Below are 26,577 nucleotides of genomic sequence, written 5' to 3' on the forward strand. Positions count from 1 at the left end.
CTTTTTCTATTTATTTAGTCCTACCACAATATTATTATGGATCACCACAATGCTTTCCATCAAATTTCAGTTATTCTTGATGGCTCCAATTATGTTCTGTGGGACCAAGCCATGTCTTTCTTCCTAAAAGGTAGGAAACTCTAGCGTATTATCACCGGGGATGTGACCAAATCAGTGCAAGAGGTTGCTAAAACTGTTGCTAAGTATGAAAACCGATTAGAAGATTAGGACAGTAAGAACTACAATATCATTACTTGGCTTCGAAATACCTCTGTTACTTCTATTAGTCTTTAGTTTTGATGCTTTCAGCTTGACTCTGTTACCGTTCCTGCTAATGACGTTTGGGATTTTTTAAAGAACGATACCAGACTACCAATCTTGCTCGTCAGTCTGTTAATGATTTTCTCTCTCAGATATATTCTGTCTGGGACCAACTCACTCTCTCTAAACCTGCCTAGTCTCATATTGAAGATACTACTTTATTTACTCAGTATCGTAATCACAAACGATTAGTTTAGTTTCTCATGGCTCTTACTACTCAATTTGAGCCCATGAGTGCATCTCTGCTCCATCGCACTCCATTGCCCACTCTTGAGTAGGCTATTTCTAAGTTATTTTCTGAAGAGCCTCATCTTGGCCCTCTGAAGACTCATTATGTGGATATAGTTCTTCCCACTCGTCAATCACTGAGTTCCTCTGCACCAACCATCCAGCGGCCCACTACTTGCAATTATTGTCAGAATCGGGGCCTTCCTTCTACTCATCTTCTGCTTCATTGCCCAACCAGACCGCTCATCTACTCATCCTCTTGGTACTGTAACAAGATTAGTCTTGGTCATCTGCAGCACGATTGTTTTTGCAATCCAGACCGCTCATCTACTACTCGTGGGGCTTCATCACGAGGTCGTTCATAATGTCTCAAGAATCAGTCTAGATCTCTGCCTGCTCATCGCACTGATGCTCCTGCCTCTAAGGAATTTTCTGAGCCTTTAGATACAGCCGCTCCTATCTTTTCCCAAACTAATGTTGAAGCTATGTTCAAACAGTTTCTCACCACATCTGGTACACCTCCTTCTACTGCTCTGTCTGTGACATCAGGTACATCTCCCTAGTATTTTGACTCAACATGTTACAATTATATGACTTCTAGTTCTACCCTATTTTCTTCTATTTCTTCATCTTCTCATATTCCCTCCATTCATACTGTTGATGGTTCTCTTATGTCTGTAAGTCATATTGGTTTTATTTCCACCTCTCATCTATCCTTATCAAATGTTTATCGTATTCATGCTCGCACTTTAAATCTTATTTCTATTAGTCAATTACGTGAGCTTGGTCTAACTGTCACATTTTCTACTAATGGTTGTTTGGTACAGGACCCACAGATGGGACAGAGTCTTGGGATCAGCCATAAGCATGGACTTCTCTATGAGCTCATTCATCTTCATGTTCCAGACTCCACCCCGATAGTTGCTCCTACATCTCTTTCCAGCATGTCTCCTTTTAATATTTGGCATTGTCATTTAGGACATATTTCTGTTAGTCGATTAAAATATTTAGTTTCTACTAGTCAGTTAGGTCATGTCATTCTCGATACTTTGGATTGTTTATCTTGTCAACTTGCCAAATAACCTGCTTTATCATTTAATGCAAGTAATTTTGTTTCTTATACACCATTTGATCTTATATATTCTGATATTTGGGGACCATCACTTACTACCACTATGGGGGGATCACGTTACTTTGTTGTCTTTGTTGATGATTTTTCACGTTTTACATGGTTGTTTCTCATGAAAAATAGATCAGAACTCAAACAATTTTATTACAATTTTGCAAGCATGGTCCAAACCCAATTTTCTAAAACCATTAAAAATTTTCAATCTGATAATGCTATGGAATACAGGGATGTTGATTTTCTCTCCTTCCTTCAGCGTTATGGTACTCAACCTCATCGTTCCTGTGCTGGCACGTCCCAATAAAATTGTCGTGCTGAACGGAAGCATAGGCATATTCTTGACACTACTCGAGCCCTTCTTATCTCTTCCTCGTGTCCTGAATATTTTTTGGGGGAAGCTGCTCTTACTGCTGTCTACACTATCAACTATGTTCCCACTCCTACTGTCCATAACCAAACTCCTTATGCATGTTTACATGGCATTAGTCCTCCATACACAAATCTTCGGGTTTTTGGGTCTGCATGCTCTGTTCTTCTCCAACCTCATGAACACACCAAACTTGAACCTCGTTCTCGTCTTTGTTGATTTCTTGGGTATGGAATTGAACAAAAAGGCTATCATTGCTAGGATCCTATCTCTAAACGTCTTTGTGTCTCTCGTCATGTGGTTTTCTGGGCATAAAATGTTTTCATCCTTATCCTCGTTCCACTTATCATCATCTTCTACTTCCATTCTATTTACTAATCCTTCTATCGATCTCTTCTCTAATGCCTTTGATGCAGGTTTCTCCTCTCCAGAGACACCTTTGCCTACACCTAATCCTATCCCGACTGCTCCCTCTGATGGTCCTATTAAGTCTCCTATCACCCTACCAGATCCTCCTCTTATCGGTTGCCCACATCGGGTAACTCAACCACCTGTTCATATTTATGATTATATTATCGGGTCCACTTCATTTTCTACTTATGAACCTACCTCCTATCGTGAGGCTTGTACTAATCCTCTTTAGCAGCTAGGTATGACTAATGAATTATAGGCTTTAGACAAAACTCATACCTGCGATGTTATTGATCTTTCTCCTAGAAAGAGTGCAATTGGCTGCAGATGGGTATACAAAATCAAGACCCATTCTGATGGCTCTATTGAGTGCTATAAAGTTGTGTTATTGCAAAAGGCTTCACCTAGGAATGTGGCATTGATTATGAGGAGCCTTTCGCTCCGGTTGCTCGGCTTACCTCTGTGCGTAGCTTACTTGTTGTTGCCTCTTCTCCCAACTGGGATCTCTTTCAAATAGATGTCAAAAATGCCTTCCTTAATAGTGATCTTCTTGAGGAAGTCTACATGCAACCTCCCCCTGGGTTTGCTTATCTGGCTTATAAGATTTGCAAACTACATTGTGCTCTCTATGGCCTCAAGCAAGCCCCACGAGCTTGGTTTGCAAAATTCAATTCCACCATCTATGACTTCGGCTTCACCTCCAGCTCATGTGACTCCACTCCATTTGTTCGGACCACTCTTCATGGCACCACTCTTCTTTTTCTTTACATGGATGATATGATTATCACTGGTGATGACGTGGCTGATATTCTTAGCCTCAAACAATTTCTCAATCATCAGTTTGAGATGAAGGAGCTTGGTACTCTTAATTATTTTTTAGGGCTTGAAATGTCTCGTGATTCCAATGGTTCTTATTTGCCACAAGCCAAATATGCATCCGATCTTCTAGTACGTGCGATTGCAAGACTACCTCTACTCCTATTAATCCTCAGACTCATCTCACTCCTCTAGACTGGGATCTTCTCTCTGATGCTACTCTTTATCGTCAGCTGGTCGGTAGTCTTGTCTATCTCACTGTGACTCGTCCTGACATTGCCTATGTTGTCCATCTTGTTAGTCAGTACATGTCGGCTCCTCGTACCCTGCATTACACTGCTCTACTTCGTATACTTCACTACCTTAAAGGCACTATGTTCCATAGACTCCACTACTCTGCTCACTTTTCTCTCGAACTTCGTGCCTTTTCTAATGCTGATTGGACTGAGGATCCTATAGATCAACGCTCCACCATGGGTTTCTATTTCTTCTTAGGAGATTCTCTTCTTACTTGGCGCAGCAAAAACTAGTCCCTCACTGCTTGCTCTAATACTGAAGCTAAATACTGCGCTCTTGCTAACACTACTCAGAAACTTTTATGGCTTCGCTGGCTCCGTGCTGATATGAGTGTTTCTTCTCCTGGTGCCACCTCTCTCTATTATTACAATCAAAGTGCCATTCAGATTGCTCACAATGATGTCTTCCATGATCGCACCAAACATATTGAGATTGATTGTCATTTCATTCGACAACGTGTTATACTTGGCACTGTTCATCTTCTTTCTATTTCTTCTTCTGATCAACCTGTTGATATTTTCACCAAGGCTCATCGTCCTAGTCGTTTCATTGATCTAGTTTCCAAACTCAAATTGGTTTATGCTTACCCACCTTGAGTTTGAGGGGGGGGCTGTTAATGTATGTATTAGATTTATATTTATGTTTATCTAAATGTATTATAGATATAGCTTATCTCTATCTCTCTATCTCCTTTATCTCTATCTCTATCTCTATCTCCTTCTATACTTATCTAGGTTTGTGTTTAGCCTATAAATATAGGCTCTCCTATTGTATTCTATTCATTCAATATAATACAGGTACATATTTTCCATATTTCTTTCAACCATTCTAACAAATCCCATGGTAATTTATTGTGAAAAAATGTCACTAAAGGTCGTCATCATGACATCATACACTATAATAAAGTTAGCGGACGTTAAAATATGGCAGTCTTCAAAAAAAGATACCTATCTATAAGTGTAATCGACATTTCTAATGTAAACTTAAGATTAAAGCCGCATCAGTAATGCACATTTATATATGTCATATTAGCCTATTACAACATTTTAAGGCCTATCACTACAAAAAAATTCAATTTTTTGCGACAGCAAAATGTCGTCGCAAATACTCATAATGCCGTCTCAAAAACTTTTTTGTGATGGTAACTGACTTTTAACGACGGCAAACAGGGGGCCACAACAAAGGGCGTTGCTAAAACATTTTAGCGACGGCACCATGCTGTCGCCATTTTTTTGCGACAGCAAAAGTTGCCTGCAACAAAATTCTGCTATCACCTATAATATGTAAAAAATTGAGATTTTTTGCGACGGAATTCTGCTATCACCTATAATATGTAAAAATTTGAGATTTTTTGCGACGACACTGTTTTACCGTTGCTAAAAGTGTTATTTGAGACGGCAAAAAATGTCGTCGCGAAAGGGTTTTTATTGCGATGGAATACCTGCCGTCGCTAAAAGATTATTTGAGAAGGCAAAACATACCGTCGCTAAAAGATTATTTAAGACGGCAAAAAATACCTTCCGAAAGGTTTTTTATTACAACAAAATACATGTTGTTGCCAATATCTTTTGCGGCGGCATTGCCTACGTCGCAAAAAAAAAAAAAAAAAAAAAAAAGAAACATTTGGTTCTAATGTTTTTTGAGACGGTGTGGTGCCGTCACAAAAATAAAATAAAATAAAAATATGAAAATTACATGTATTAAATGAAAAATAACTGGAAAAAAACCAATAATTGCATAATAATATAAAATTTCCAGTTTAAAAATAACAATTCATCCATAATAAAAATATTCTTGCATTCATAACAACACATCAGCAAAATTACCCCACTACATAATGTTGCATAATTCATATATAATGTTTAAATACATAATGTTGTTCACAATTCAAAATAACGTAAATCAAAAACAAAAGTTTTTCTCATGATTCTTCCGTGGATAACAAAAACAAAAGTTAGTCGCATTCTTCACAGGCATACATTCCACAAGAAGTAAACTCCTACTCGGGAAATATCTGAAAAAAAAAAATAAAAATAATTAATGACAATATAATTATGTGTTAATATGTTAATTACAAAAAAAAACCATAAAAATTTAACTACTATATAATTACAAAAGATAATTAAGTGAATAATTTTGGCTAGACCGAAATCCAGCTTAACTCCCAAACCGGGAACCCGATTCGAGCCCCGTCTTCTCCCACAAGTCTTTCGTGCCTAAGTAATCGTGTGTGCCAAGTTTCGTGCTAATCCGACACCATTTGGTGATTTTGGGGCGTCAAGATTGGCGTCCTCGTTTCGAAACAATATACAACTGTTGGGACATGCATCCCACGTCTCATACGTGAAGCCCAAATCTGTTGTGACCTTTTGAGCTTTATAATATGAGTCTGGGAGTTTCACACCTAACCGGAACGCCTCATTCAATAACTCAACCAACATGTCAACAGACTTGTCTATCCACTGATTAAGCACCTTCAAATATAGAAGTCAAACAATGAATGACAAAGATGTGAACTTCGGACAACCCGGATCTAATCACTTGTGCATCATGAAGAAGTTTGAAATACTTTGCAATCTCTACATTTGGACCGAGCTGGGGTTCAGATGCATGGGGATCAAGCGCCTATGGTTCATTACCCTCAACACTTGTATTGGCATGTGGATTTCTCATAGCCCCTTGTATCATTCCAACCATATCATCCCCAATGTCTAAATTAGCCAATGTTTCATTCTCTTAATTACCATGTAGAGATACGTAAGATTCCCCATGATTAATCCAATGTTTATACTTTTTAAAAGAACCATTCAAAATCAGATGCTTCTGCACACCCTCACATTTTCTACACGGACAACTAATCATCGAACCTTCAGCCCTATTAGTGTAGGCAAACACAAGGAATTGATCAATCCCATTAATGTATTCCCTCGACATCATATTTGTCAAGTCAACCCAACTCTTATCCATCCTCTGCTCTTTCCTTAAATATCTCTTCTGCACACATCCACAAAAATTAAACGTCAAAATAACTATAAAACATGATTAATTTGAAGAGGAAAAAAAACAAAAAAATAAAAACAAATAGTCATAAAACATCAGTCTCGAATCGGTTTCACGGTTTGAGAGTTAGAGCTGAATTTCACTCTAGAAAACTAGTTTCTTAAGAAACTTAGAATTCGAGATGTTGACGCTCCAAAATCACCACATGGCATCAGATTAGCATGAAACTTGACACACGACCACCTTGGCATGAGAGACTTGTGGGAGAAGATAGAACTCGAATCGGGTTCCCAGTTTGGCAGTTAGAGCCGGATTTTGGTCTAGGCAAACTAGTTTCTTAACAAACTTAGAATTTGAGGTGTTGATGCGCCAAAGTCACAAAACGGCATCGGATTAGCATGAAACTTGGCACACACGACCGCCTTGGCACGAGAGACTTGTGGGAGAAGACAAGACTCGAATTGGGTTCCTGGTTCGGGAGTTAGAGCCAGATTTCGGTCTAGACAAACTAGTTCCTTAAGAAACTTAGAATTCGAGATGTTGACGTCCCAAATTCACCAAACGGCGTCGGATTAGTATAAAACTTGGCACACACAACCGCCTAGACTGAGAGATTTGTGGGACAAGACGAGACTCGAATCGGGTTCCCGATTTGGGAGTTAGAGCCGGATTTCGGTCTAGACAAACTAATTTATTAAAAAACTTTTGAGGTGTTGACACCCCAAAGTCACCAAATGGCATCGGATTAGCACACATGACCGTCTTGGCACGAGAGACTGGTGGGACAAGACGAAACTCAAATCAGGTTCCCAATTTGGGAGTTAGAGCCAGATTTTGGTCTAGGCAAACTAATTTCTTAAGAAATTTAGAATTTAAGGTGTTAACACCCCAAAGTCACCAAACTACGTTGGATTAGCACGAAACTTAGCACACACGACCGCCTAAGCACGAGAGACTTGTGGGACAAGACAGGACTCGAATCGGGTTCCCGATTTGAAAAAAATCAACCAAAATCATGTAAATATTATTTTTGTGATGATGAGGTATGACATTATGTAAATAAGAATATAGGAAAGATTAAAATTCAGTAATTGAGAAGGCCAGAAAACAAAATTTGAAATTTGTTCAAAATTTTAAAACAAAGAATTTGGTAATGAATCTATATTTAATATTAAATCAGACTTCTTTCAACTTTATTTGTGTGGCCTAATTTTATTTGGAAATATGCTTTGGCTTTAGATTCTGAACGATTTGAAGAAAAATTTAAAAACCAATCTCCATAAACAGTGTGTTCAAAAAAAATCTCTATAAACGGCTATTAGCATTGTATGGAGAAACAGACATATCTTCCCTATTTAAAATTTCTATAACCATCACTATCGTAAACAATTCTAGAAGGCCATGAATGGGATCACAACACATGTTGAGACTTGAGAGAGCAACATGAAAATGAGAGCTAAAAAAAGTCTTCTTTATATTTAAATATTTATCATATAATATAATTTTTTAAGCAAAATATTGTTTTTGTCTTCAACAAAATTGTGATTCTGATTTCTAACTGCTAGCCTAAATAAAACTTAGCAAATGAACAATGAAACAATTAAATATAATTCAACACAATTAAAAATATGGTCCACAAATTGATTAAAAAATTAATAGATAGGGATGAGATGGGCTTGTTTGGTGTAAATTTGTTGTAACATTAATCATAACTTGATCAATTCAAGCTTCAAAGAAACAATGCAAAACCTAAAGACAAAAACAAAACTAAAAAGAAAATAGAAAAAGGACACATGTAACAAAACAGAAAAGGAGCATCCATGAAGGCAGATCACCCCAGATTACCTGTAGCAAACAAACAGGATAACACTACTGCAGTTGTAGCTTCCCTTTGAAACCTTGGGGCATTTTGTATTCTAGATTGAGGAGTATATGGTCTACTATTTGAAATAAATACCACTAATACATCATTTTTAGTGTTATATATTCCTTTTTTAAGTTACAAGCAGATTTTTTTATTTACAAAATTTGCAGTGGGCATTTGATTTAGTTGGTACATATACCAATTGAAAAAACCTTTCATGTATATTTTACAAATTGCAAATTGCTTTCAATTACACTCCTCACATCATTCAAGTACTCTTGAAATGATATCCAAACAATTCCCAAATAAGCAACACAGATAGATGAATAAATCATCAATAAACAGTACATATATAATTAGGATTCGCTAAACAAACCCCCAAAACAATCAGGAATCATCAACAGAATACTCAGTCATAAGCACCGCAAAAATGACGACATGATAAGCCCCAGAAGAGACGATATTGAAACACTGGTAAAGATTCGCACAAGCCAATATGAGAGTGCGTATAATTCATGAATATACAGAAGCCGCATATATATACCTACCTGATATATATATATAGGTAATCTTGAATCTTGAGAGGGATGCAGTTTACAGATTTACTTAAAATTAAACATATGGATGGAACCTGAAGAAACCGACCATAAGAGTAAATAAATAAACACTATCCAAAAATAAAAATGAGATTTTGTAAATAAATAAACATAGAGCACTTACAGCTCTTACAAGGAAACTCCAACGGGAGTGAGATCTGGAGGAGGAGATGGAAAGAGGAGGGAGTTGAGAGTGGAAGGGTCGCTGCTAGCCATCACTCACTACTGCTCGTCACTCCGGCGAAGGCCGTTATTCGCTACTAGCCGTCACTCCCTAGTGCTCGTCACTCCGGCGAAAGCCATCGTTCACTCTCGTTCACCCTCTTCAATATATGGCAATGCTGAATGCGACAGTAACTTTTAGGGATTTTGAGGATTTTGGTTTCAAAAGCTTTTAGGGATTTGGGGATTTTGGTTTCAGAAAGGTTTTTAGGGATTTTGGGGAACACTTGATCATGAATGGGATAAAATGAGCGGGACACAAAAATTTTATTTTTTGCGACGACGTATTTCAACCATCACAAATGATAAATATTAACAAATAAAATGACGTTTTTTTACCAAGATTTAGTTTGCGATGGGCTTTTGCCGTCACAAATGGTCCATTATTTGCAACAGTAACTTTTTCCCGTCTCAAAATAATTTTTTTTGCGACAGTACACCAGGCGTCGCAAATGTTCCTACATTTTTCTTTTACAGTCATTAGCGACGGGGGTCACTACCGTCGCAAAAGGTCATTTTTGGCAACGGCAGATACACGCCATCGCAAAAGACCTTTTTTGGCGACAACAACTACACGACGTCGCAAAAAACCATTTTTGGTGACGGCACTTACCCTGTTGCAAAAAACTCCATGTTATTTGCCCTGTTTTCTTGTAGTGTATAGTGGCTTTTAAATACTGCTAATTTTAAAATTTTCAGTAGGGTTTACAAATTATTTGGTGATTTCGTAGTAATATTTCATGCTAGTACTACTAATGTTAATATTTTGAAAATAAACATAAAAATAATTATTTTATCTATTTAAACTAATAAAAAATTAATTAAATCATGCGACAAGATCGCAATATAAATTTCCATTGAGTAGCACACAAATTCAAGAAAAATAACATGGCTAGTAGCCTAGCAACAGACTTACATTACACATCCAATGGAAGGTGTCCATTAAAAAATTAAATACCTTTTTATTTCTCTTCAACGATTCGATTTGCCTTAGAAAGCTTTGTTCTTAGGGATGGCAATTTAAACTCGGCCCAAAGGGGACCCGATCCCCCGACCCCGATTTGAACGGGTTTTTTCCCGAAAAATATCTCCAACGGGGCGAGGATGGTATTTAAAAATTAATCCCCGATCAATTTCGGGTCGGGAACGGGGATAAATGTTCCAGCCCTGTGCCCGCCTCGTACCCGGCCCATCCCTGGCCCCCCGAACTGAAATTCATATATATATATAATATCCATCAGATAATGCCCAACTGAAATTCATATATATAATATATCCCTCAGACAATAAAAGTAAGAAGCAAAACAAAGAGAGAGAGAGAGAGAGACCACCGAATCAGACCCTCCTCATCCTCCTCCAACAAGTGCCACCTCCAACGACGAGGAGCGCCACCTCCTCCTCCTCCTCCTCGACCTCCGACGACGACGACGTTTCCTTTGCCATAGCAAATCTGAGCAGATAGATCTCTCTCTCTCTCTCTCTCTCTCTCTCTCTCTCTCTCTCTCTCTACTTAGATCTATCTCTCTCTACTCAGATCTGTGTGATGCGGATGATGTTATTGTTGATGATATTGTTGATGATGATGTTGATGTTGAGAATGTTGTTGTAGAATTGAATTGTTGTTGTTGTCGCTACTGTTTTTTTTTTTTTTTTGGTTCGGGGAATTTTTGAGGTCAGGGAAATCCGATCCCGTTAGGGGACGGAGACAGAGATGGTGATAGGTTCCCCGTCAAGGATCGGGGCCAGGGACAGAGAAATTCATACCATCGGGAATCAGGGATGGGGAGGGTGATCCCCAGCCCTGCCCTGCCCCATTGCCATTCATATTTGTTCTTGAGCTGCCTATGACTTTTAAAGTAACTTAACAAATTCCCCAGCCCTGCCCTGCCCCATTGCCATTCATATTTGTTCTTGAGCCACCTATGACTTTTAAAGTAACTTAACAAATTGTCCACGTACCTCTCTTGTTTATCCCTGCTACCAAACAACCCTTTCATCTCCTTAACCTTGTCCTTGTACACATTCCTTTCTTGGTCAACGATCGCCAGCCTCAGTGACTCAGCCACTGAGTCCCTCGTGAATGACCTGCCTCGCTGGTCTCTTGGTATCAAGTATGCTATCTTTTTCTCCTCTAAAAGCCTAGCATTCAACCCTTGGTTCGCCAAGTATGTCGGCAAAATAAGATCCCCCTCAAACTATATGGCCTCTACCACCGAGCTCCACCCGGAGTGAGTCAAGAACCCACCCACCGAGTCATGACTCAATATCTTGAGTTGAGGCACCCAACTCGTGCAGATCAGCCATCTCCTTTAGTTCTCTCTTCAAACCTATCAGGTAGCTCAATCAACTCAATATCAACCAACCCACGTCTCTTCCTCAGAACCCAAAAGAATGGTAACTGAGAGAGCTCTAAACCCAGAGCTATCTCAGTGAGTTCATGTTGAGTAAGTTTGGCCTCGCTCCCAAATGCAACATAGACCACTGATCCTTTGTCTTGCTTGTTAAGCCACTCTTCCATTTCCCTCCATGCATCGTTGTTGTTGTCATCGTCCCCTTCATCGTATGCCGTTGTGGGTAGTTGTCCAACTGGAAAAACCGGCTTCTCGTGAATTTCCTCTAAAACTTGTAACCATTCAGGTTCAAACTCAAAGCAGCTCCTCACGGCCAGCACATCACAGCCTTTAGCACTAGCTGCAAGGCGGTGCAAATTCGATACACCAAAATCGTTGCCCGTAAAGCTGTCTATCATCCTCAAGACTTCATAAAGCCGAAAAGCTATAGTGGAAGGGAAAGATACCCACTTGGGAGGGACAGTATAGTCCTCAGCCTTGTTCCGATCAACGTTTTCGTGAACCACCGCTGAGGACGGTCCGAGGAAGCCCATACAAGCTGCGATCATTATAGTGAAGAAGGCACTGGAAATGTTGAGCTTAGCTGCAATAGGACCTAGCCAGTAAGGTGCAAAATCATAGAGCAGCCAATCAGGATCCGAAGCCTCAAGAAAGTGAGCCATGGATTCTTGCATGCTATCGAATGCTATTTTGAGGTACTGAACCTTGTCGTAGGGTAAGTCAGAGGTGGCATCTGCGTTTTCAGGGAGGTTTTTGGTAAGGGGTAGAGGAAGCTTGACAAAGTTTAGGAGAGAGGATAAAGAAGGAGGAAGTTTAGGGAGGCGATCGATGTTTCTGGGGGTGGAAACGAAGGAGACTTTATGGCCTTTTTGTGCAATGAGTTTGGCGAGCTCTAGGTATGGGATCATGTGACTGAAGACTAACCATGGAACCATAACTATGTGTAGCTTGCCATCATCGGCCATGGACGTGAGATGAGGCTCTAAAGCCATGGTTAGACCTGCAGTGCTGGTGTTATGCTTTGGCCAACTCCCCACCACATTAACACACACACACACACACATATATATATATATATGGATAAATTACACTATCAACCGTGAGGGTTTTATTTAATACAGATTTCTCTTTTACCTTTGAAAAATTATATTTCTCTTCCTGAAGTTTATAATTTAATTACAAATTACCTATTGAATAGTTGATGTCATGTCTTAAAATTTTATAAATGACCATTTTATCCTTTTTCCAACCATTTCTTCTCCCTATCATCATGATTACATTCTACAATTTTTCATCAATAAATTCTATATGAACATATTCTTATTAAGTGATGATATACAAATATAAATTTTATATAAAATTTTCAAATACAATGATATAGCTTAATGGTGACATTTTACTTTAAAATAAAACACTCATAAAAATGATTTATATTTACAACATCACTATCACAATGTTTTATGATATTTTTTGTATAAATTTTTATATATGAATAGAATTTTTTTTTTATTTCCACTATCATTTTTGTGACACTATAAAATATATTTACTTAATCTTTACTTAATTTTAAAAAAAAATGTAATTATAACTTTTTTCAACCCATAATGAATGTAGGAAACTTGTGCCAATTGATGTTTCAAGAAACCTTATGGGGCGTGGTGCAATCACTACAAGAAATTACACTTTTGGCGATCAAATTTGGCTACTAAAATTAATTTAGTCGCCAAAAGTCAGCCCTTTGGCGACTAAAATTTGAATTGGTCGGCAATGTTTCATATTTTAGCTACTAAATTTTTTTAGTAGTCGTATATTACTTATTGGCGACTAAAACATAATTAGTAGCTAAAAAATGACCCAATTAGCGACTAAAAAATAGTTAGTCGCTAAAAATATCCCAATAGACGACTAAAATACAATCAGCAGCTAAAAAGTTAATAGGCAACTAAAAATGACTTAGTTGCTAAATAATGACCTAATCAGCGACTAAAAAATAGCTAGTCGCTAAAAATAGCCCAATAGGCGACTAAAATACAATTAGTAGCTAAAAAATTACTAAATAGGCGACTAAAAATGACTGAGTCGCTAAAAAATTATCCTATAGGCGACTAAAAAATTTTAGTCCCTAAATATATAATCTTTAGCTACTAAAAATAATTTAGTCGGTATTAATTTACTTTTACTGACTAAATTTTAGTCGGCGATTATAATTAAAAAATTTTAAAATTGGGATTCAGATTTCGGAGGGAAATTTCATTGGCGACTACAAAAATTGGTCGGGAAAGAAAGGTTTAAGAAATACACTTCCATACGTTTGTCTGTCTCTCACTCTGTGACTCTCTCTCTCTCTTTCTCACTCTCTCACGCCTCTGCCCTCCTCCAGCTCTCTCTCTCTCGCCTTTGTCTCCATCGGCGTCGGGTACTGGAGCATCACCGCCATCGCACACGAGCATCACCGCCATCAAACCTCTGCCCTCCTCCAGCTCTCTCTCTCTCTCTCTCTCTCTTTCTTTCTGATAGCAGCTCTGTTCTTGACACTGGCGAGCTCGGACGCCCCTTTCATCGTTGCCCACAAGAAGGCCACTCTCACCAGGCTCAAGTCTGGTGTCGAACGTGTCTTTGCTATAACTATAGCTCAATTTGTGAGTGTTTTTCCCCAATTTTTAGGGTTTTAAATTTAGGGATTTTGCCTCAATCGCAAGAATGCTCTCTGTCGTTGTTGTCGATTTGCAGTACGACGCAGCAATGGTGGCTTCTACGAACTCATGGGTATGTCAATTTCAAGATTTTTCAAGATTTTGTTTAGGTGGTGTTTGGATTTTCCCTTTAATTTTACTAGTTTGTAAGCATATTTGATGAGTGTGCTATGAAAATTAACCAGAATGTAGAAGGAGAAAATAGAACTTGGAAAATTATTAAAATTTGTAATTCAAAGATCAAAATCTGAGGTAGTTATATAGGGATAGTTGTACATGACCAAGTTTTGTTAGTATAGATTAGAATGGTCAAATTTGTTGTCGATTTGTTGTATGGTGCAGCAACGGTGGCTTCTAAGAACTCATGGATATGTCAATTTCAAGATTTTGTTTAGGTGGTGTTTAGATTTTCCCTTAAATTTTACTAGATTGTATGCATAGCCGAAGGGCATGCTATGAAAATCAATCAGAATATAGGAGCAAAAAGAAAAACTTAAAAAATTATAGGGATATGAAATTCAAAATCAAGATCTGAGGTTGTTTATATTGGGGCAATTTGAGAATAGAAGGAAGTGTGACAATTCACACAAACTGAATTGAGGTGTGTGCTTTATATAATATACAGATGGTATAGATTAGAATGCTCAATTATTTGTTCTTGGGTACAATGCATTAGTATAGTGTAGACAAGAGGTTACGATGAAGAGTGGTTATCATGGTTTAAAACATATATGTATTCATCTAGAAATTAAATCTTTGCAGTTGGAATCAACCCCCCATTGTTCTATAGTTGGATATCGAAACTATTTTGCTTTATTTGCTGCTGCACACCTTAACTTCTTTTTTTCAGAATGGCAAAATCAATTATAGATGCTGTTTTGGGACTCAGCTTCGACGACTCACCTAGCAATTTGGCAGCTGCAGCTCTCTTTTACATTTTGACTAGTGACGTAAGTCGTTGATAATATGCTGCCGAAATGTTAGTTTTTATTACGAACGGAGAACAATGGGTGTAATTTATCTTAGCATTTGATGTCAAGTTGTTTAATTTCTTAGTAAAGAGCTGGTCATGCATAATTAAAGGCCAAAAGTACTCTTTTTTCCTTCTTCTTTTCTTTATTGATTTTGTACTATTGCTGTGGAGAAGAATCCAGTTTTTTAGTATGTTGTGATGCTCTCAAAAACTTAAAACTACCCAAAACTACTTATGGCCTGCTATAATCATGATGGCGCATTTAAATGATTTGCCTTTGATTTGACAATGCTAGGGATAAGTTTCACTTCATTTGATCATAATCCAACTATTGGGTACAATTCCATGATTGTTCCTAACAAGAACATTGGTTTAGAAAGGGTCTGGCAAAGTTTTGACATTAATACATGCCATAAATTGGATTGTGTTCATACTTTCCTATTTTGGATGACTGAACTTTTTGAGTGGCCAAGCTATCCTTAAACACTTGAAGACTTTTGAGTATTACATTTAGTTTTTTTGGGAAGTATATGTAGGAAGTATGCCTTCTTTGCAGAATTTAATAAAATCATCATTGCATTGAGTGCCAACATGGTTTCTTTCCAAAATAGTGAAATGATATATATTGGGAATATCAGTCTTTGGAACTAATAACTTAAGGATGCACACGTTTTGTTTTCTCCAGTGTAAATGTATGTGATGTTTATGTGTCATTTGCAATAACATCATTTCTGGAAGCTTTGTAAATGGGTGTACTATTTGGCTTCTAACATTGAATTATAAATTTGCATTAGATACCATTCTCTAACTAAAGTAGTGGCTACAAAAAAATTACAGGCTGACAATCTGTACAAATTGATTATCACATGCCCCCACCAAAAGATATACATAAAATATTTTTTTAAAACATTGATAGAAAACCTATGTTCCTGGACTACGACTTCCAACCTAATAACTTACGCAAAATAACTAGTTTGTGGATTCAGATGCAATGGCCCTTTGAATCAAATAAAATAGCTGTGCTTTGGTTTAGATTTTCGTTGATCTGGGATAATTTCTGTGTTTTTAAGATATGGAATTTCAGACTTAATGGTTTTGTTTACCCTCTTCTACTTTCATCTATTAAAAGCACTTAATTCTTGGAAAATTAATTGTTTTTCTCTTCAATTCATTTAATTCAAGTAATGTGTGAAACAATCTTTAGATCATATTATGCAGGACCATTCAATTTTGAAACGGGAGAGACAAAGGGAAGCCTTCCCAAACAACATCTAAATCCATACAGTTGGTCCAAGGTTATAAATTTGTTTTGAATGTCAAATAGCATTTATATTGAAGAAGATGATGTACTTGAAAGATATTTTTCATTACAATTAAATCTCAAGATTTGCACAGTATTTATAGCTGAAAACTTTATACACTCTCAATATCTATTATACACGTGCCTTCTAACAAACTAGTCTAACTAACTAACTAACACATTCTAACAACCTCTCCTGCATATCTGGACTAACAGTTACATTGCACATCTGGCCTAACAGTTACATGATCCTTCTCAGCATGATCTATTGGATGAGTACTACTGCTGCAGCTACTTATGGACCCTGTGATATCATATATTACCCATATTTCTTAAATAAGCTCCTAAATTGATGATCTTTGTCTGCTAGGTTTCCAACATCATATATTTGGACTCCCCAGCTGGTGTTGGATTTTCTTACTCGTGAAATAAATCCGATTACATTACTGGAGACCTGAAAACTGCTTCTGATTCACACACATCTCTCCCCAAGGTAATCATTTGAAATGGAATAACAAGAAAATGAAAACAGGTATAATTTTTTTTGTTTAAATATGTTCGCTTTAAGAGTTGAAAATGTCATCAATTTGGGAGTTCCTAGTTTGTAGAATGTTGCCTCAATTGGTGCAAAGTTTAGTCTTGAATACGAAACTGACACTATGAGAACTGCTTTTGGTTAAGGTAGATTATGTGGGAAAAATAAGACCTATCATTAGGGCTAACTTTAATCAATACAATAGACTACTGCAAATGAAGATAAGCTAATGAACATAGACTAATGCAAATGAAGATAGACTACTGCAAATCAATACAGTAGACTACTGTATACATATCTTAGCATCTCATCTTCATCAATGAATACAATGCCTATTAGAAATTTAAAGCTTACTTATGACTTTTTAGAAATTAATAAAAACTCAAATCTCCTAAGCTACCAAAATGTTGTTTATGCAATTGATTTCTTGTGTAGTTACTAGAGTTTGGTATTGAGTTTTCTTAACATAGAATTTCTATTTAACACATTTACTTGATTAATATTAACCATAGTAGCAACATGTTAAAAAAACATAGTGTAATTTCATGTTTCGATTAAAGTAGCATGTTGTTTTGAACAATGGTATTTTGAATATTAACTCAATCATTACATCATGTCGAAATCTGATAATATTACATAGTTCTTTGAAATATATAGATTTTGTGCCTTCAAGCATACATAATGTCGAAATCTGATAATATTACATAGTTATTTGAAACATATAGATTTTGTGCCTTCAATCATACATAATGTCGAAATGAAATTAATATTACACAGTGATTTGACATATTACGTAAATAGGACTGGCAGGTTGGGAGTTAGAGTTGAAAATGTCATAAACTTAGTCGAAAAAAGGGGTTCGGGGGGCGAAAATGCAAAACAGCCCCCGAACCACTGTTTTTACATAACGGGAAGCTTCCCGGTGACAAATGTGACATGTAGGAATGGACGGTACGTAAATAGGACACCTATGTTGGGAGTTAGAGTTAAAAATGTCATAAACTTAGTCGAAAAAAGGGTTCGGGGGGCGAAAATGCAAAACTGCCCCCGAACCACTGTTTTTACGTAACGGGAAGCTTTCCAATGACAAAAGTGACATGTAGGGACGGACGGTACGTAAATAGGACACCTACGTTGGGACTTAGAGTTGAAAATGTCATATACTTAGTCGAAAAAAGGGGTTCGAGGGGCGAAAATGCAAAATAGCCCCCGAACCATTGTTTTTACGTAACAGGAAGCTTCCCGGTGACAAATGTGACATGTAGGGATAGACACGTTGGGAGGTAGAGTTGAAAATGTCGTAACAATAGTCGAAAAAAGCATTTGGGGGTCGACAATGTGTTTATGTGGTAGAACATGAAATACCCATGTCGTGGGTAACTATTTTGGTAATACTATAGTTTGTTTAACTCTTTCCTTATTAGTTAAACGTGGCACAATATTTTTGGTAAATTGTTTTGTGCTTTTGTTGACTGTGGCCCTGAGCATTGCCATAAACACAACTTTTGGCATTAATTCATAGAATCAATACTCGTTTACCCGTCCATGTTTGGGTGTCTTTCATTAATTAATAGCTATTACTCTCCTTGGCTTTTAATGTTTGAAATTAATATAGTTGCTATACAGTTGAAATTAATACAGTCGCTATATAGGCACCAAACTAATGAATTTTTTTTTTTTTTTTTTTTTTTTTTTTGCAGATGGTTTTGGACATACAAATGTGGATATATAATTTTTTGACAATTATGGGAGGGGATTGTTTTTATACCTCTATCTGTATATATAGTGGTTCGAACAAATTAATTTTTTGGTCTGGTAAATATCCGATTAAATTTGGCATGGTAGAAATTAGCATAGCACGTGGTACAAAATAGTTTTCGGGCAGTACAGATTAAATTTTTGTTGTGGTACATATATTCTTTTTGTTAATTAAATTGGTTATTCTTGTATTATGTATGGATTTAAATTATTGACGTTGGATTAGACTTGGACTATATGGAATTTGTATTATATATAGAATTGGACGTTCAAGATTACTTTTTTGGATGCTTGGAACTGAAATGTGTGCACGTTGTTGAATGCTTTAATGGTTGATAATATATTTTAGTGTTGATGGATTATATTGTTTATACAGGGTGCAGGTTGTAATATAAATGAATACAGGTTGTTTACAAATTTTTTTTTTTAAAAAAAAAAAAAACAACAAAACAAAACAAAAAATTATTTGGCCACCAAATGTTTTGGTAGCCAAATAGGTAATCAAAAGTTTTGGCTACTAATAATTTAGTAGCAAAAACATAACCCAAAACGTTTTTGTCACCAAATAATTAGTAACTATAAAATTTGAGAATGAGAGAGACACTATTGGCCACTAAATTTTTTAGTCATGGAAAAAAGGGTATCATTTGGCGACTAAAACTTTTGGTGGCAAAAAGTAAAGAAATGAATCTTAATAGGTTTTTGGCTACGAACAGTTTTAGTCAGCAAAAGTCACCACGACTAAGGTAGAACTTTTAGTGACTAAAAATTTAGTCGCGGAAAGGTCACGTTTGCCGACTAACGAAGGATTCGTAACTAAATGTTCACTTTCGGTGACCAATATTTCCGTAGCAAAAACGAACACCTTCCCCGACTACATGAGCGTGGTAGGCAAAAGTCACATTCATAGACTAACGGTTTTAGTGGCGAAAAGATACCATTTGCCTACTAAAAGAAATTTAGTAGGGAAATGTTTCATTTTTTGGCGACCAAATGAAGTTTAGTCGCCAATACTATCGCCGACAGGGTATGGGCGACGAACTTGGCGACAGAAATATTTGGTCGGTAAATCGTTTCAGCGACCAAATTTATGCCTTTTGCCGACCAATAGTTTAGCAGCCAAAAGTGACATTTCTTGTAGTGAATAGTAGTGCATAGTGAGGATCTTTTCACCTATAAATAGGTGAATTACATGAAATCACAAATACAATAAATGAGGGGTATATGAAAGAATAGACCAAACTCAAAAATGAGAGTAAATGATCAAATTTAAGGTGAATTTTATAATATTTTGAATTACTATAAATTGTTTTATGTAAATTATATTTTACAAATTATATTAATTTTAAAGTATGTTATTATTAAAAGAACCTTATTTGCTTAAAAGAGAAACTCATGGATAAAACTATTTGTGAAATGTGTTTTTAAATAATGCTTTTGTAAGTATCACAACGGAGGTACAACGTCTTGGGAGATTTTAATATCCATTGGCCCTTTGAATTATCATATTATGTGACACTTTGTTTGTCATGAACCCACTGACTATTTCTTCTATTATGTTGTCACTTTTGTGACCCTGTGAAGGTCTCATGCCTAGGGACTCAAAAATCTGGCTCTCTAAAGGTCCCATGTCTTGGGGATTAAATATCTATTGACTCTCTGTTCTATTCTGTACTGTACCGTGATTATGATTATTTTGCTTATATGATTTCAGTGTTATATGTTCAAACTAAACCATTTTCTTCTTAGCCCAAATAATTATCCATGGTGATTTTATAACTTTATGCTCGCAGTATAATATTTCTTACTCTTCCACGTGCTTATAGTTGTTAATCACTTTTAGGTAACGTGTCAGGGCCATCTCGTGGGATAGGCATAAGGTACTTTATAGTCATAGCTTAGCTCTGACAATATAGCTCTGACAATATAATTAAATAGAAGCTCCAATGTATATGTTTTTGTTATAATTAAATAAAGCTTTTGGTACTCTTTTATTTTACTCCTCTGCACTATTATTTGTTATGATTTCAGTTTTTGTCTTATCATGACGCCGAACCTCGGGGTATCTAGTTTGGGTCGTGAAAAATTTTCTTTCTCGTCTATTCACCTACATTTATTACAGTATTATCAAACACCGTCATTTACATTTATTACAGTATTACGGAATTTTTGTATTTTTTTATATTTGGTGAATTTAAAAAAAATTACAAAATATTTTACTTCTTAAGTATATTTAGATTAGGTGTATCTAACAAATAAAAAAAAATTCTTAAATATCATAAAAATTCAGTAAAAATTAAAAAAAAAACACGAAAAATAAAAAATTCAATTTTTTGTGTAAGTTAAATTAAAGAAGATGATTATTATTTCTTTTGAAATGACATGAACAAAATATCAGTATTATTTTTTTTATAGCAAGGTGAAGGGACAAATATATCATTTAATATGACATAGGATAAGTATAATTTTTTAAATATGAAGAGAAATCTATATTAAATAAAAATCTTAGTAGGTGTTAGCGTAATTTACCGTATATGTATATATATACACAAACAATAAGAGCAATAAGACTGCAAGTGTTGTACTTTTGTTCATTGATTAATAAAACTCTTTTTTCTTTGCCAAAAACAAATGTTTGCTTTCAGTTTTCTTAAACTTGAGTTTTTTTATTTTTTGTGCTTTTTATTTTTAGTGAATATGTTTAAAATTTAAAGCTTTTTTTTTTTTTCTTTTTTAAATGCATCTTACTTAGATATATCTAAAAAGTAAAATATTTGTGAAAAAATATTTTTAAAAATTAATAAATATATAAAAATATGAAAAATATACTGAATTTTTATTTTTTATTTTTTTTGTATTTTTTGTATTTAGTGAAATTTTTAAAGATTTTTTCACGAAAATTATATTTTGTAAGTATTTATGTTAGGTGTGTCTAAAAATTAAAAAAATTGTTTAAAATATTAAAAAAATAAGTAAAAACAAAAAAATACGAAAAATAAGAAAGTATAATTTTCTGAAAAGTGGGGTTTCAAAAAACTGAAAACAAAAATAGTGATTGCTATTTAGGTTTGAAAACTAGACATACTTTTTATATTTACTGATTTGTCAAAAAGATGATTGGTTGATAATTACATAATCAATTTCTTGACACATCACTGCATCTAGAGAGTGAGTCTAAAAACTAGACTTGTATATCATTTTTCAAAATTTAAAAAAAAAAAAGGAAAGGGAAAGTTACACTAATAGTTCCTGTATTTTGATTTTTGTGTCATTTTTATCTTTATAATTTTAATTGGCATGGTTTTAGCTATAAATTTATGGCTTTATCTCAATTTAATTCAATTACTAATAATTGTTAACATTTTTTTAATAAAAAAATATGCGCACAAGTGACATATGTCATGTTTTTCAAGACAAAATTATAAACTTGTTCAACTCAATGAATTAATTTCAATCAATTTAGTAATAATTTTTCATTAAAAACACTAACATTGTTATCAATTGAACCAAATTAATACAAAATTTAAAATTAAAAGTCAAAATTGAGCTAATTGAAAGTGTATGAACTAAAATGACATAAGAGACAAAATGTAGAAACTATCAATGTAATTTGCACAAAGGAAAAATTTCACGACTGGGAGAGTTTTCAAAATATTTACAAATAAGTGGTAAACTTTATAAATATTGATAATTGAAATCATAAACTGTCATGAATATGTAATAATTTTATAAAATTTCAACTAAATAGTAATTTCTCCTAAAAAAGTAAAGGTTGCGTTTGTTTGACTCTCTTAACTATGAAAATGTATCACTTTCACTCTTTCAATCCACAAACAAAATGAATAAAAGTGATACATTTCATAATTGAAGTAGTCAATCTCAATATGAGTATGTATGACATGGTGTGTAATTGGTAGAAAGTTTAATTAATTTGCAGGAGTATATAGCAAAGTTAAATCTTAATTGGAATCATACCATTCTACATTAATTTTATTTTTCATAACAAAGGCAGATCCCTTTTAGTCCAAAATCTAAATGTGAGAGCTCTATTTGGACCCGTAGGGTCCATCATGGTTCCATTTCAATAATCTGAACCGTTCAATTTGTTAGACACTTCGTATATTTCATCATCGATCAAACAATTATAATTTGTTCAATTTATCGTGTTTTTACCCAAAAAAATAAATAATTGTGTTTTTAAAAAATAAATTATATAGTTTTTTATAACAAATGCAATAAATTGAACAAGTTATAATTATCAAATTTACTTAATTTTTTTTAAATAAAATATACAAAATATTTAATAAAAATAAATAATTTAAATTATTAAAATGAAACAAGTAATAAGTCCAACGGCCAAAACTCAAGACTAGAGGGATCCCCCTCCGTAACTACATACGAGGTCTTACATAGTGTTGTAGCATTATATTCTAGGAATTCAATCTCCTAGAAGTTTGAGAGTCACGTGTTATTGTCATCTAAGAAACTTTGTCGAGAAATGCCATGCAATTACAAATGGGTTTGTATCTGGGTCCAGCAGAAATTTTGAATTTTAAAGTTAATTCTCAAGATCACGATTCACGTGGGCGTTGAACTAGGTATGTGCTAAAGCTAGTAAGCTCCAGTCAATTGATTCAACAAGATCAATGAAATAGGGAGCAAAATTAAGAGGGGGAAAAAAACCATTAACAGAGACGGAATTTATATCCGAAATGAAAAAAAGGATACTTATATGCATAATACAACTACAAAATTTCATAATAAATTCACAAAAATAGGTAAAATTATTATAAATACGTGTAAAACGAAAATATATATATATATATTATGGGGATATATTTCTGAGTACCAATACGTGGCAAGGTGACGCCGAGGTGTCACGTGTCCTGGTCATTATGCCGAGGTTATCTCCGAAGATATCGGTATCCGAGATAAACGGATAAGGGACAAGATTTAGCCAAGATAAGGATAAAACTCTTGGAGAGTTTATCTTTATCTCTTGAAGAGTCAAAGGTAAATACTGAATTGGAGTCCACATGAGTCAGGCTTCTAGTGGGACTAGGATTAAGGTAACTATAAAAGAGAGGCACCCCTGTGGGTCTAAGGTACACAATTTATGCTTTGAGCAGTGAGTTTAGCACTTGATTATCTTTGAGAGATATACTGACTTGATCGTCGGAGTGCCCCCGGGTGGAAGAGCCACCGCCGGAGCCTTTTCTTTCTGTTACAGGTTAACTGAAGCCATCTATTCTTCCGGTGCTCTCTAGCTGATTACTAAACGGGTAGTGTGGTCAAGAAAATTACTCACACAATTTGGCGCCGTCTGTGGGAACTTAGAAGAATAGATGGCCAGTAACGGACAGAAGGAAAAGATTGGGGACGACGCTCCTGCTGGGAGTGGCCGACCAATCGACCTTGATATTGAAGGAAACAACCACAATGCAAAAACCCTTGACCAGGGCCACGGAGAGAACGATGTCGGCCAGGAGGGCGACACTTCGAAGAAGACAGACCAAAGCAAGTACTATAACGAAAATAACCTCCAGGTATGGAGGGATAGGTGCCTACGGAGGGATGAAGAAGTAAAAGAATTAGCAAACAAGTTGGCAGACCTGCAGTCGGTCGTCAACTTCATGATGCAAAACAATGTCATGCAGCCACCGTACCCGCTGCACGACACGCCGATTCCAGCAACTAATACCCAGAATGGAGGAAGGAAAACAATCCCCGAAGCCCCTCAGCACACCAGGATCGGAAGGCACTCTCATCGACCTTCCAGGGAAGTCGGACGAGAGGAGTCGAGATGAGAGGAGTCCCAAAGGACGTATCACACGAAGGACCCAGAGCCCAAAGAACATCGGCATGTTCAAGGGCAGGCGCTCTGGTTTGACACAACCCATGGAGAAAGATCAAAACGGGCTCACCACGAGGCCGAAAGTAGTGTGCCGAAAAGATTGAAGTCCAAAGATAGCCGAGCTCTAGGAAGGAGTAAAGAAGACTTGAGAGATTACCTCAAGAGGAAGCAACAGAATGCTAAAGCCGAGGTAACTTCCCCGGTTAAGCCAAAGACACCATTCTCGGTGGAACTGGACAAATTTGAAGCACCAAAGAGATTCAGTATGCCAAGGTTCCAAATATATGATGGTAAGTCAGATCCCAACTTTCACTTTGGATTATACCTGAATTCAATGGCATTATATAGTGGGAACGAGCCGTTGCTCTGCAAAGTATTCCCCTCATCCTTCGGGGAAATTGCATCAGATTAGTTCCATAAACTACCGAAGGGAAGCGTAAAGATTTGGGAAGGCCTGGCCGAGATGTTTGTGGCCAGGTTTGTGACGAACAAACTACAGCCCTTGAGGGTCGACGCATTAATGGCTTTAAAAATCACCAAGGATGAAGGCCTTAAGGCCTACGCAAAAAGGTACTACAAGGTGTTCAATCGAATACCCGAATGCAACCAAGAGGTAGCGGTCGTGTCTTTCAAGAACGGCCTGAAAGATGACTGCCCACTACGAAAGTCTTTGGCAAAGACATTGCCAAAAAGCATGGAAGAACTCATGGCGAGAATCGAGAAGTACGCTAGAGCCGAGGAGGATACGTCGGGAAACAAAGAGACAAAGCAGGAGAAAGGAAATGGCTCGTCGAGGCGAAGCCGAAGTAACAATGGATCAATCAAACAAGAAACGGAATTGAGGGCTAAATAGACAGTGACGAATGTGTTCCGAATCCCGGTCCACAAAGTCCTGGATCAAATACGAAACCAACCCTATTTCAGAGCACCAACAAGAACACCAGGGGAATTTATGGGAAGAAATGTCGGTAGGCGTTGTGCTTACCACAATGAAGAAGGGCACCCAACTCAGGGTTGCAGAGCCCTAAAAGCACACTTAGAAGACTTGGTGAGGCAAGGCCATCTGAGGGACCCTGTCGATGAAGCCAAGACAAGGGAAGAACAGGCAAGATTGCCTCAAGCACCAACAGCTCCGCCTCCCCCAGCACAGCAACCACAGGCAGGAGGACCACTGGTGGTTAATGTAATTCACTCAAAAGTGAACGAAAACGACATACGAGGGGAGACCCAGAAGGTAAAATACCTACAGCACGTAAACCAGGTCGGACATAAAAGACTTCGGCCTGAAGAATGCCAGGGACCAACAATAGCCTTTACTGAAGCCGACCTAGAGATGGTCCAGCATCCACGTAATGATGCCTTGGTAGTATCCCTCCAGGTTGGGGAGTGCCAAGTGAAACGCATCCTGGTTGATCAAGGCAGCTCTTGCGACATCATGTATGTTAAATGTTACAGAGAGCTGGGCCTTCATCCTGATGACTTGGAGCAATCCAATAGCCCGATGGTCGGCTTCAATGGAACACCGACGTGGCCACTGGGCGCAACAAGCTTGGAAGTACAAGCTGGCACTAAGATGATCAAGACAGAATTCATGGTGATTGATTCACCCTCCCCTTACAACATCATCTTGGGAAGGCCATGGTTGCATGCAATAGGGGCAGTTCCCTCAACATTGCATCAACTACTGCGATTCCCAACAGAGCATGGGATAGAGGAAGTTAGAGGCGATCAGCTACAGGCGAAGAATTGCTCCATGGAAGCGATGAAATCTACCTGCAGCGTGCGAGAGCCAGAGAAGGCAGAAATTGAAGATGAGGACGTGGAAGTCCTAGAAGACGTCGGCAAAGAACCAGCCGAGAAGAGTG

General features: G+C 36.6%; 1 pseudogene; it reads right to left on the minus strand.

Annotated features, from left to right (window-relative positions):
• Window positions 1-10,921: 10,921 nt before the first annotated feature.
• On the minus strand, window positions 10,922-12,564 carry LOC114275558 (UDP-glycosyltransferase 91A1 pseudogene; annotated as a pseudogene).
• Window positions 12,565-26,577: the final 14,013 nt, after the last annotated feature.

Source organism: Camellia sinensis, chromosome 4 (assembly GCF_055761805.1).
Source record: "Camellia sinensis isolate YWXY chromosome 4, ASM5576180v1, whole genome shotgun sequence".
Lineage (NCBI taxonomy): Eukaryota > Viridiplantae > Streptophyta > Magnoliopsida > Ericales > Theaceae > Camellia > Camellia sinensis.